The 12,866-nt window shown below is 43.7% G+C and overlaps 1 long non-coding RNA gene across 2 annotated transcripts in view; it reads left to right on the top strand.

Annotated features, from left to right (window-relative positions):
- LOC114898259 overlaps positions 1 to 12,866 on the top strand; it is a 53,029-nt gene that overhangs the window by 27,273 nt on the left and 12,890 nt on the right. The window lies entirely within an intron of this gene.

The raw sequence follows: 12,866 nt of genomic DNA, 5'->3' as shown, positions 1-12,866 counted from the left end.
CCTGATTATGATGGAGGCGTTAATTGAGGAGTATCACTATTGTGTGCCTATTCCATGTGCTGATGAATTTTTCTAATTCTGAGCCAGCAGAGAGCATGAGATGAATATACTGCTTTGGTCAAAAAAAGTCAAACAAAAATGCTGAACATCATCATGAACCAGAAACAAAACAAAGAACATTATTCTTCCTTGGAACAAAATTAAACTCTTGTTGCACCTAGAATGGAGAGTATTTGTAGTTCTGGTTGGTGACTGTCTTAGACTCTTGTACCATTTGCATCATCACTGGGAAGAGGCAATGAGCAAAATAAATAAGTGAAGATATAACCTGTTAGATGAGATCAGTGTTATAGAGAAAAATAAACTAAGAAAGGAGGTTAGAAGATGCTGAGATAAAGACCTAAAAATGAGAGAGTAAGATAAGCAAAACTCAGAGAGAAGAGCAGTTCAGGAAAAGTCCTGGGACTGTGCCTGGTACATTCTGAAGCAGAGTTAACAGCATGAGAAGTCACAGAGAACCTCGCAGGCCACTGTAAGAATTTTGGCTTCTACTCTGAGTGAGAAGGGGATCTGTTGGGGGGTCTGAGTGGAAGATTGACCTGATCTAAACTACAGTTTTATGGGAGGGCTCTGACTGCTGTGTTGAGAATAGACTGGATGGGCTGGGAAAGGAGGTCATAGGTGGAAGCAGAGCAGTCTGGAGGCTGTTATCATGATCTAGATAAGCACTAATGATGGCTTGGAGTGGGGTGACAGTGGTTGAAGTGGGGAGAAGTGATTGGGTTCTGGGTTCCATTTTGAAGGTCAGGTCAACAGGATTTGCCAACTGTTTTGTTGTGGGATGTGAGAGGAAGAGGAGAGTCAAGGAAGGATGAAGTTGCCATTAACTGAGAAGAGGAAGACTGTGGAAGAGCAAATTTGGGAGATGGAGGACGTCAGAATCTCATTTGGGGGATGCTTGGCTGGGTATACTTTTAGATATCTGATTGGAGATAACAAGCAGGCAGTTGGATATATGAGGCTGGAAAGCAGGGGATAGGTTGGTGCTAGAGGTATAAATTGGGAATGGTCAGTATTTAGATGAGATATATAACCACTAGACTAGATGAAAACACTGAGGGCAAATGTAGAGAGAAGGGAGACGAGGCCTACTGCCTGAGTTGTGGAGCATGGCAGAATTCAGCATCAGAGAATGAGAAGGAACAGGAGGAAGGGAGAAGGGAAACCTGGAGGATGTGGGTCGTTCGTTGTCATAGCTGCTCTCCCTCCATCTCTCATTCTCCTTCTTTGCTCTCCACCTCTCTCAGCCTCACCTCCCTCACTCTTAGGTAAACAAAGACATTTTCTGTCAAAGTGCATGAGCCAAAACAGATATTTCCCAGGTAAACACTATCCTTTTAATTGGGTGATTCTTTTAAAAGGCACATAGATCGCTCTTAGGTACATTAGTTACAGCATGTGGAACAGCCAGAACATCAAGTTACCCAGCTCTGTGGGTTCCATGGACCCGCCTGCCAAGTGGTATGGAAGATATTCTCATTAGTGTTGCTGTTGGTATTGTTCAGGGAGGCTTTGGCCCTTGCCACACCCCTCCCTCCTTCCTTCTCCCACTCCACCCCCTGATCCAGAGGCCAATGAATGCTCACATCATTTCACTTTGGTCCAGCTGCCAGGCTGGGGAACAGATGTTGTATTGTTAACACCAAGTAAAAAACAAACAGCCCCATTCCTCTGTGTTCTCCCGCCTCCCCCTCCATCCCCATTTTAGTCCCCTGGTGAAAATGGGCAAACAATGTTGGGGAGAGGAGTGGATGGGGCTCCAGTGAGTAATGCCATCCTCCCCAGCCAGGGCTGAGCCTTGGCCGGAGGCAAGTGTTCTCCCAGGCCCTGTTTACAGCAAACACGAGTTCTATCAGCTGAGTGGCTGGCTCGTGGCTGGTGACGTGAAGATGCTCACACTGAGCAGGGCATTGAGAGAAAGAAGACAATGACCCTCTTCTGCATGTGGCCCCAGTAATGCATCTAATTGCATTTGATGAGCAAGAGCTATGACCACAAGACAATCCCAAGGGAAGAAGGAAATGATTTCTTGGCTGAGGTCTTTCTCTATGTTTGCTCATTTCTTCTTTAGAAACGTTTAAGAGATGGAGGGGGCTGGGATATTCATTTCTTTTCTGGAGACCAGAGGTTTAGATTCTTCTGATTTTTTTTTTTTTTTCACTTCTCATGCAGACCCTTTCCTCAGGTTCAGGGACATGGAGGGGTGCAGGGGGTGGAGTAACCATGGACAATCCAGGGCCAAGGCTAGAAGTGAAGTAGCTCATGGAGTTGAGGAGGCCAACTGAGGGGAGGCAGGGTGTGCAGGGCCATGGCAAGTGGTTGGAACTTCCCTTGAAGGTACTAAGTGTCAATGAAAAGATTTTACACAGGAGAGTGACATACAGGAAGCAGATATTTCCTCTGTGAAGAAGATACATCTTCTGTGAAGGACAGATGGGAAGGAAGAGCCAGTTAAGAGGCTGCCGTAGCAAGCCGGGTAGCAGACAGCAAAAGCCCCAACATTCCATTAGAGTTGGCTCAATTGTTGTTAATGAGACAAAGTCAACAGGGCTTAGGAACAAATTGGGTGTGGAGAGGGGTTGGGTGAGCATGATCAGGGTTGTAGTAAGAACGTACTGGTTCTCAGCCCTGAAAAATTTATGCCCAATCAGCCTCCTGTGTATACATCATTCAAAATAAAATAGGTGTATGGAATTCCAAACATTTTCTGTTTTATTTTAGAATGGCTACTTTGATACTGTTTGAAAGCACTAAACTCTTTCCAAATAATTCTTTGGCATCCTGGTTTTGTTTTCTTGGTGTTTCATGCACGTGCCTTTTCATGCTTATTGGAAAAGCCAGCACTGGGAGGGAGTTGTGAAATTCATGTGTGAGCCACTAGGTGGATGGCATGCCTTTCACCAAGAACAGGGATGCAGGAAGAGGATATGCAGGGGCAGAGTAGAGATGAGCTCAGCCTCGGACGTGTGAGTTTGAAGTATCAACAGAGACAGACAGTGCCAGAAGGCAGCTGATTAGATGAGCCTGGAGCGGAGATGGTAGAACTGGGCGTCGTCAGCACTCATGGTGGGGGAGAGTCATAGGAGAGGATAAGGTCATTCGGGGTGGATGTGTGGAGGGAGAAGGGAGAGGGCCTGGAATAAAACCTGCAGAAAACTGGCATTTTGGGAATTGGGCAGGAAAGGAGTCTGATGAGGAGTATCTAGGAAGATGCAAGAAAATCCAGGAGGCAGTAGAGCCCCCAAAGGGTAAGGAACAAAGGAATTTTGAGAAGTAGGAAATAATCAACAGCATCAAATGCTATAGCCTGATTCAAGGCAGATTAGAGGATGAGAAGCACTGATTAGCATCACCGCATGTAATATCAAAGAGGTCACTTATTATTGAGAGTGATTCCTAAGGAGTGTGGAAGGATACGAATGAAATGATAAAAAAAAGAGGTAGTGAGTTTACACCATTAGTGGTAGCTATAGAAGAATGGAAAGATGAGGTTGAGAGAGGGTTTTATGTAAAGATGGCAGAGAACACATTAATACCTTATTTAAACCTGCCAGACAAATACATCAAGACTTGCCAGATTCAGGGGGCAGGGTGGAGAGCTTTAATACATAAACGAGTTTTAGGGGAAGATTTTTCTTTGCACCACCTATAGGCTACAGAGAGTCAGCTGAGGCAAAAATTTTGCTTGGCTTCAACGTGGTATTCTGCAAAGTTGGACAGTCATTTACCAGGTACCTATTATTCAGGCTGGCTAATGCATGAGCTGCTGTGGGGAGACTCAGAAACAATGAGCTCAAGAAGCTCATCACCCCCTGAAGAGAGAAAACTTATGTCAGAGGAAACAAACCTACAGCATGAAACACCCACTGTGCTTGTCCTACACTGTGTTTTTGTACAATTGAACCATTATTTTAAAAGATCACACGAAAAGCTGGATATCTGGCTCCTCTCGAAAAACTAGAAGGTATATGACTTCTAACCTGCATTAGTGCCAGGCAGCAATTGACTGCAGTGAAGGTGTGACTGCCCATTACTGAGAGCGCCCATTCTCCAGTTCACTCCGGTCCCCAGAATTCCCTATGAGCTGACTCATTGAGAAGACGTCATTTACATTATCTGCTCGCCCTTGGGAGTCATTTGTGCTCGTGACCGCTCCTGAGGACAATCTAAATTATGAACTACTATATGCTAGAATGCATGAGGCTGATAGCTATGTTGCAGGTATTCAGGGAAAGGAGAAATCTGTAGAATTAGACAGTTAAGCAAAGCTTCTCAAACTTGGTCTCAACAAGTAGATAGGATAAGGATAGGTGGTTGGATGGATAAATAATTAGATAGATGAAAGAGAGGAAAGCATTTCCCTTGGGTTCCAGGATGGACTTGACGCCTTTTCATGGCATGCCATGGCTGGAATTGAGGGAGTACAGATCTGGCACTTTTCCTTTAAAATACGAAAGCTTGTTTTCAGAGCAGGGAGAAGAAATTTCAACTTATTTAAAGACAGTGGTATCTGTAATTTCTCCATTCCCATATGACTGTCCTATTGTAGACAGCTTCCTAGTCAACAGCAGTGATCCTGTAGTGATATTGCAATAAGCTGCTCCCTTGAAAGTCAAACAGAAAGATCATATAACATTAGGATTTTATATCTATATAGTCTCACTCTTGCTTGCCACAGTTGCATCAATCCCAATTCCCTGGATAGTCATAATATCCAAGTAACCTTTCTTTTCATCTTTTCCAGCTGATTGTTTGTACCCACCCCCCAAAGAGGGTGCTTTTCAGGCTCAGTGAGCTGCAGTTCCAACCTTGAATCTAGTTCCAAGATTTGGACAGCATTTGAAATGACCTCAAAGGGATAATAACTTATTAATCCCTTTGATGATTTCTAAAGTTCAAGAATGAAACAGTCACCCTAAATGAGAGGGAAAAGCACTGAACTTTTACCATACTAATTCATTGACCCCTGTTTCAATTCCACCCCTGTGGCCTTTGCACTGCATTTTCTGTCTTCTGAATATGACCAGCTCTGTGTGAAAAGCCCACTTGTCACCTGATGACTGTAAAATGTAGCCTACCAGTTGACAGACCTCACTCTTAAATAAGAGCAGACAACCAGGAAACTTCAGATGCTTAAGGAAACCCTCCAACATGAAAGATGAAAATAATAACAAACAGTAATAAAGCAACTTGGAGGAAGCAGAGGCAATTCCGAAAACAGAAAACTACCGTGAGTACATGATTAGTATCTTCAGAGAGGTAAGGGAAAGTTTATATCTATGCAACAAGCAGAAGATGCAAAACAACAGCAAAAAGAACCATGAAAATAAGAAAAAGTGCTTGAGAACTAAAGATACAATAAACTCAGTGGAAGATGTAAAAAAATTGAAGGACTCTTCCAAAAGGTAAGAGAAAATGTGTACAGTGATGGATAAAAATATCTTTTAAAAATAAGAGAATCCAGGGAGTTATTTTTCTGACTAGTGATAGTTCCAGAAAGAAAAAGAAAAGAAAAAATAAATAATAGAGAAGAAATTATCAAAGATATAATACAAAAAATTGAAGAATCCGAGGTCCCAGACTGAAAGGGCCCATCAAGTGCACAACATAATGAATTTAAAAAGGCTCACACTAATGTATAAAATCATAGAATTTCAACATACTAGGGATAAACAAAAGCTTCTACAGAGAAAAGTAAGTTACAGACAAAGAAATGAGATATAAGAATAGTAGTAAACTTCTCAACATCAGCACTAGACTAAGCTAGTAGACAAAAAAAATTTTTTGAAGGAAAATTATTTTCAACTATTCCCAACTAAAAGTCTTAATTAAATGTGAGCATATAATAGACATTTTCATATAAGCACGATTTCAAAACATTGCCGATGTACGCTTTCTCAGGAATTCTTAGTGAGTGTGCCCCACCAAAATGAAGATGTAAACTGAGAAGAAGGCATGGGATCCAGGAAATGGGAGATGCAGCAGAAGAGAAAGATAAAGGAAATTCTCGGGATGACTATGAAGGGAATTTCCATGTGGTCAGGTTTTCAGTGAGCCTGGAGAGCAAGCCCAAAGAGGAGTTGGAGGACAGAGCCTCCTGGAGGAAGAGCTACAGAAAAAAAATGAAGCTGGACACATAACAAGCTTCAAGACAAACGCAAAATTATCTCCATCCTCCACTGACACCTGGTTTGACCACATGGAAATGTATATAGAGTGGATGTTGAATGGTGTAGGGGAATTTAGCCATAGATACCAAGGTAATTGGTAGAAGAAGAGGAAGAGGAAGTGGAGGAGAAGGAGGAGGATGAGTACAAGGAGGAGGAGGAGGAGGAGAAGGAAGTAGGTTACCGTGAATTACCTGAAAAAGCAAAAGGTTGAAATCATAGTCCTTAGGCTTGGCATGCACAATCTATCAGTGATAATAATAATGTAAACCCTGAATATTGTTTTAAATTCTCTGTTGGAGGAATAGGAATTGGAAGCATTAGAGAAAAAAAGAGGGTATGAGAAATCTAATACCTCATTTACAGTAAAAATTTAAAAATAATGTCAAATCATTAATCAAGTGACAGCAGGATGAGTATATTATTTAAAAATATGGGCTTCCCTGGTGGCGCAGTGGTTGAGAGTCCGCCTGCCGATGCAGGGGACGCGGGTTCGTGCCCCGGTCTGGGAAGATCCCACATGCCGCGGAGCGGCTGGGCCCGTGAGCCATGGCCGCTGAGCCTGTACGTCTGGAGACTGTGCTCCGCAACAGGAGAGGCCACAACAGTGATAGGCCCGCGTACTGGAAAAAAAAAAAAAAAAAAATGGAAGTACATATCACAAGAAAGAGCTGGAAGATGAATGTAATTGCCTCTAGGGAGCAGGATGTGGGGGAAGGTGGTCAGGAGGCCACTGGGCTACTGGGTTGATAAGTATCTTTAGCACATTTGACTTGTTCCAACTCAGGGCCTATGTCGCTTCGATTAAATTTTAAATTAATTTACTCTCCGAAATATATAGTAGCCCCCAGACAGTTTTAGAATAACTATGCACCTACCAAGGTGAGTGCTGGAAAAATAACAACTCACTTAGATGCATCGTTTATACATCTGGCATCTTACCAAGCAGTTACCAACCTGGAGTTACAGCTCCCTACCACAGTCACCCGTTCAGACAAACCCCCGCCCGGTATGCTCAGGCAACAGCTGCTTCTGCCAGTCCTCATTTCGGGAAGAGGGAAAGGGATGAGTTAGACAAAAATAGGTGTCTGTGTGGAAAGAGATTTTTTTACCTTGATCTTTAAGCCAGCTACGTGTACATCTACTATGATAGAAGCCTGAATGTTGAACAGTGTTGAAGCCAACAGCTAGTTCTCAGCCTCATTCAGAGAGATCTACACAAAGCTATAGAAAAACAGAATGAAATTTGCCAACTTGCTGAGATTTATAATATCCCCTTCCAGCAAAAACTATCAGCTAATTAGTCAGAAAAAAACCCATTCTATCCAGAGGTGATAGAATGCTTTACACTGAAAGGTAAGTGTTAGAAAGGACCTTAGAAATCATCCAGTTCAACTGTTCCCAGAGAACCAGAGAGGCAAAGAGATTGTCCAAAGCTACGCAGCTTACTCTTATCAGAACTGGATCTAGAACCCTGGATGGGACTCCATACTGCCAACCTCAGAATTTGACCTGTAGCCTTCAGATAGATAAATAGATATAGATTTTAGAACAAGATCAGGATCTGGACACAGTTGTAGTTCTGAGACTTGTGATCCTTCCACCACTCCAGACTGCCTCACAAAGCAACAACAGTAAAAGGGGAGATATAAAATCCAACAAGTCAGAGGCTTACCTCTCCCTGAGCTGCCAACCTTTAGGGTTTAGATGGTCCATGAATTCAACAATGACTTATTGAGCATCCACTATGTCCTGAGGGATTTCCAGATAGAGGTGTCTAGTGGACAGGTGGATATTGGGGTCTGAGGTGAGAGATTTCAGAGTCATCGACAAGTTAGGTGGTGATCACTGTCACACTGACGAATGAGATTGCCTCGGGAGAATGAGTACACTGAAACGAGAAGATGCCCAAGACAAGATCCTAAGGAACACCAGCCTTAGGACAGGAAGAGTAAAGGAGAATACAAGCAGTGCCTGGAACCTATACCTGTCTCTGAGTAACCATCTTATACGTCTTAAACTCATTGCTTGTTTTTCTCCTGAGTGTTAAACGTGTGTCATAAGTATCTTTAGCCAGTGCTTGAAGTTATAGAAGGAAGGAAGTGGGAGGATTTAAGGGTGAGCAAAGGCATTCAAACTTCTCCTGGTTCATCCTGGAGAAGTTGGTGGAACAAGTTTTGGACTTCCTGTGGAAAAGTAAGCTGCTGCCCACTCTGCCCCCATTGTAGCACTGTTGCCACTAGCAGGGGCCCCAGGGAAACCTGGGGAGGACAGGTGTTTCCTGGAAGGGTCAGTGGAAGGCCATCTACCCCTCTGCCAAATGAACCTGGTCCAGATCAGAGCATGTGCTGCTCAGAGCCATGTGGTATAAAGGTTGGGTAAACATGCACTTGCTCTGTGATGAGGAGAACGGCCAAGGAGACTGGACATGACCAAAAAGGTTATCATATGCTAAAAGCAAAGGGAAAAAGGCAATGACATGCACCTTTCACCTAGTTAAGTGTATTTCTCAGGGAAATGTCATTTTAGAAAAAATAGAAATTCTAAGTAGGAAAGTGTTGAGTTGGCCTGGAAGGGGTTGTTGGTTGATTGTTAGTTTTTGATTGATCCAAGATCCAGTAGGTTTTATGAGCAAGGAGTTCCAGATCTCCTCCGCCATGTCCTAATTACACTAGGCCCTCCCTGGAGGCTCTCCCTGGCTGGGATTTCATACCCAAAGGGAGTAGAGAGAGCTGGAAAGCACTGTAGTGGAGAAGAAAGAGCCCAGGCTTTGGAGCTACGCAGCCTAAGGTTGAACCCTGACTTTAACAATTAATCAGTGTGATCTTGTGAGAGTTATGTAAACCCCATGAGTCTTGCTTTCTTCATCTTTAAAATGGGAAGATGCTTACCTCAAAGGATCGAATGAGATAGTATTTATGAAAAGGTACCAGTGGGTACTCAACAAGTGCTCCCTCACCTCCTACTTCCTTCTGCTCATCTTCCCCTTGAAAGCCACCCTTGAGTGGGCAAGATAACACTTAATAATCTTGGCTTTCCTGCAACTCCTTGCAAATTAGACACATTGCCCAAGCTGACAATGATCTCAGCATTTTCTCTGTGGACCATTAGTAGGGATTCTACCATCATGTCACCAAGATATTGCACCCTGAGCATTGCATGCGTCAATCATTGGGTATGAGCTGACATGCTTTTGTAACTCTCAGCTGTTAACCCGGTTCTTTGAGAAAATATTGCATTTCTATCTGTCATTAGAGGTAGTGGAAGCTTGATGAGGTTCCTGGTCTTCTGTCATCTTTAAATCCTCGGGAAGGCTCAAGTGTGTCAGTTAAAGACAACCCCTCCCACCCCCCACCCCAGCCTCGTCCCCCACATACTGTGATGTATACTGGTCAGCATTGATGAGACTTCCCTCTTTTGCTGCTGTGATTCACCAGCCATGGGTACCATCTTTTCTGTTCTCTCTCGCTGGCATATAAGTGTTTCCTCATTTGTATTTCTTTCCCTGAAGTTCATGCCCTCAATCATCTCCAGCAACCTGGATAAATTTAGCTCTTCTCAGGGACTTTTGCTGACTTGGTTCCATGACTGTTGAATGTTTGCCTGCTCCCCAGAAAGAGTTTGGGGCTGGCTCCCCTCACTTGGAGGTCTCATCTTGTTCTGGTGACTACTGTGTCACTTGTGTAATTGGTCATTTGAGTCACCTCAGGCCAACCAGTTTGAGAACCAACAAGTTTGTGTTCTTGGAACCTGAAGTCCTTCATTCCCGCTTCTGACCCTCTGACCCCTTAGTATCCCTTCCTTGTTTTTATTCTTGCCCTGAACAGCCTGTGGCTACTGCTCTTATCTATCATGGTCACTTCCCATTAGGGCTAAGAAGGCAACTAATAAAGGCTTCTCGACTCTCTTCTCCAGGAGCAGGGCCTCAGGTCTCATTACCAGGATCCAGCAGAGTGAAGTGTACTTAGCAGATGCTCATTTAACGTTTACTAATTTGACTTGTTCAAACTAAACATCAGAGAGGTTAAAGTCAGACTCCCTTGGTCAGCAACTAAATGAAAGAGAAATGCACGCAAAGGCCATTATGTTTTTAGACACCCTCATTTTCAAGCATCCAAAATAAGGCTCATGGGTCATGTTGAGTAGGTTTGTGTCGGACTTTGAAGGATGGGAAAGATTTGAATAGATACAGAGGAAAAGGAAGGACTTATTCGGAGAAAAGAACAGCACAAACATAGAAGACATAGAACCAGAGGGGGAAACTGGCACAAGATGCATGTATGTAATGTGACTTGGGGGTGTCTGTAAAGAGCTAGTCTTATTCCAGTGAAAATATGTATAAGGGGAAGAGGAAGGAAAAAATGATAGCCACCCTTTGCTGGGCCTTGAGAGCTTGGCTGTGACCTAATCAACCAACCAGCTACAGACTCCCCCTACCTCTCAATGTCCTTGTTCCTTATAGGAACAACTAGGTATGGCTTCTTTCCAGTCCCATATTCACCCACACCCCAGTTTAGCTGCTGTTGTTTCATGGAAAACCAAGTTAAAAAGTGTCTGTAGAGCCAAAGTAATTTACTCCAGAGACCACTCATGCGCAAGCCCCATAGTGAGGTTGTCTAGCAGTGTCTGGGGTGGCAAACACTCATCTGAGGACTCTAGCACTTGGTGGTGATCAGGGCTACCAAAGGCTACAGCTTCAGGAGGCAGCGAGAGGAAGGAACAGCTGTGCCCTGCATAAAGAACCCACGCACTCCTGATTGGCCATTGTTCTGGCATGTGAGTGGGACCAGTGACCCAGATGTCACTGCTGCCATCCTGGCTGATCCACAAAGAAGTGAATCAGGTCTATTTTAGGAATCTGTTCAACTGGTCACATGGAGAAATTGCTATTAAAAAACAGCTATTTACCAGGAAAGCAAAGCTCCTGCAAAACAAAAGGTTAGTATACTCTCCCCAGTAACTCTTTAAACCAAAGCAAACACTGGTGCAGGCCAGGTTTGCTCTGTAGTTCTGCTGTCCACCCTTGGTCATCTGATTCCCAAGGTTCCTGGTTGATCTCCTCCTCGGGAATAAGCTGAGAAAGGCAGCTGGGAATATCAAAGGACAGGGATTTCTAGAGGGTAAGAGGGTTAGGGTCACATAGCAGTTCTCTTGTTAAATGATTGGTTGATTTTTCCAGGAAAGTCAAGGGGCTTGACCAGGCAAAGCTCAAAAGAATCTGGAAGGTCTAAGACCCTTTATCATAAAAGTGTCCCCTCCACTTGTATTTGAGGATTCTGTATTAATGGATGGGAAGTACATCAAATATAGTCCATAGAGATACTGCTCTAACTAGAGGACCAAACCATGAAGGCAACACCAAGAGCATTAAGATCAACATTGAAGAGATGACAAATGCGCTGATTATGGTGCCCATGCAGTGGCTGGGACTTCCTACAAGCCATCACCACCGTATGACCTCAGCTTCTCGATGGGTATCCCTAAGCCTTCCTTTCCTCTCAGCTTCTAAGGTGTGCTACCACTCGGAGTCATGTCAAGTTAGGAAATCCTTATGTGACCTGTCCTATGAAACTTACAATCTTGCTTTGTGCACAGTGTGACACACATATCCAACAGAGAAAATAAGATAAGGCAATAATACTAGAGAATAAGTGGCATAAAAAATACAAGTTGTGGCTGGGGACAGATCAGTGTGCATCTGGTGGGCAGATCAGATAGTGTGGCCTAGAGCACACAATGAAAAAGACATTGTCTATAATGGAAATTGAAGTCCCTAGCCTGACTTCCAGTGCTTTCCATAATCTGACCTCCACCCCCATCTCAGCCTTACCTCCCAGGGCTCCTCCTACAATCCAACCAGACTGCACCCTAAGTTCACCTTGCTCCACGGGTGGTTTTTTACCATGTAGCAAAATTCTTCCTTTCCTCTGCTTCACCAAATGCTAACCGTGTTTGAGGTCTGGCTCACATTTCTTCTGCTCCTTGACACAATTCCAGCCACCCAATCCCCCAGCCCTCAGTGACCTCACACTGCCCTTTGTCCACATGTACTTCACTCACAGTGTTCACTGTCTGGACGCTCATTCATTCATCAATCACAGACAGCTTAGGATGGCTCTCAGCTAGTTATCTCAGACTATTACCTAACTTTGACTCTTTGTATATCATCCCCCCAGCTGTATTATTCTCTCCTTGAGAGCTTGCATCTTGGATGTCCTGCATCACCTAGCACAGGACCTAACACATAGTAGGTGGTCGATAATTTGTAAAATGAATGACAGTACAGACAACCTTTTGATGCACAACTACTTTTTCTAATTTATTCCACCTGAGGGGGTAAACAAAGGGGCTACATTTAATGAAGGTCTATCATGTGCACTTGTTTGGCATTTTCTGAACATCATATCATTTAAACTTCACATCAGTCTGAGAGGTAAGAATAACATCTTCAGTTTATACATTATGAAAATAAGGATCAAAGATGTGAGTGAGATAATTTGTTCAATGTCAGTCAGCAACAGTGAGCTAGAGTCGAGAGGCAAACTCTGGTGTGCCTCGCTTAGAATACCACACTCTTTCAATGGTCCTGCACTACCTTCCATCTGAACATCCATGGGAAGGTTGCTGAGTTTCTTCCTG

Source organism: Monodon monoceros, unplaced genomic scaffold (assembly GCF_005190385.1).
Source record: "Monodon monoceros isolate NGI ecotype Baffin Bay Population unplaced genomic scaffold, NGI_Narwhal_1 Super_Scaffold_18, whole genome shotgun sequence".
Lineage (NCBI taxonomy): Eukaryota > Metazoa > Chordata > Mammalia > Artiodactyla > Monodontidae > Monodon > Monodon monoceros.
Note: the sequence above shows the minus strand (reverse complement) of the source record. Positions and strands in the feature narration are given on the sequence as shown.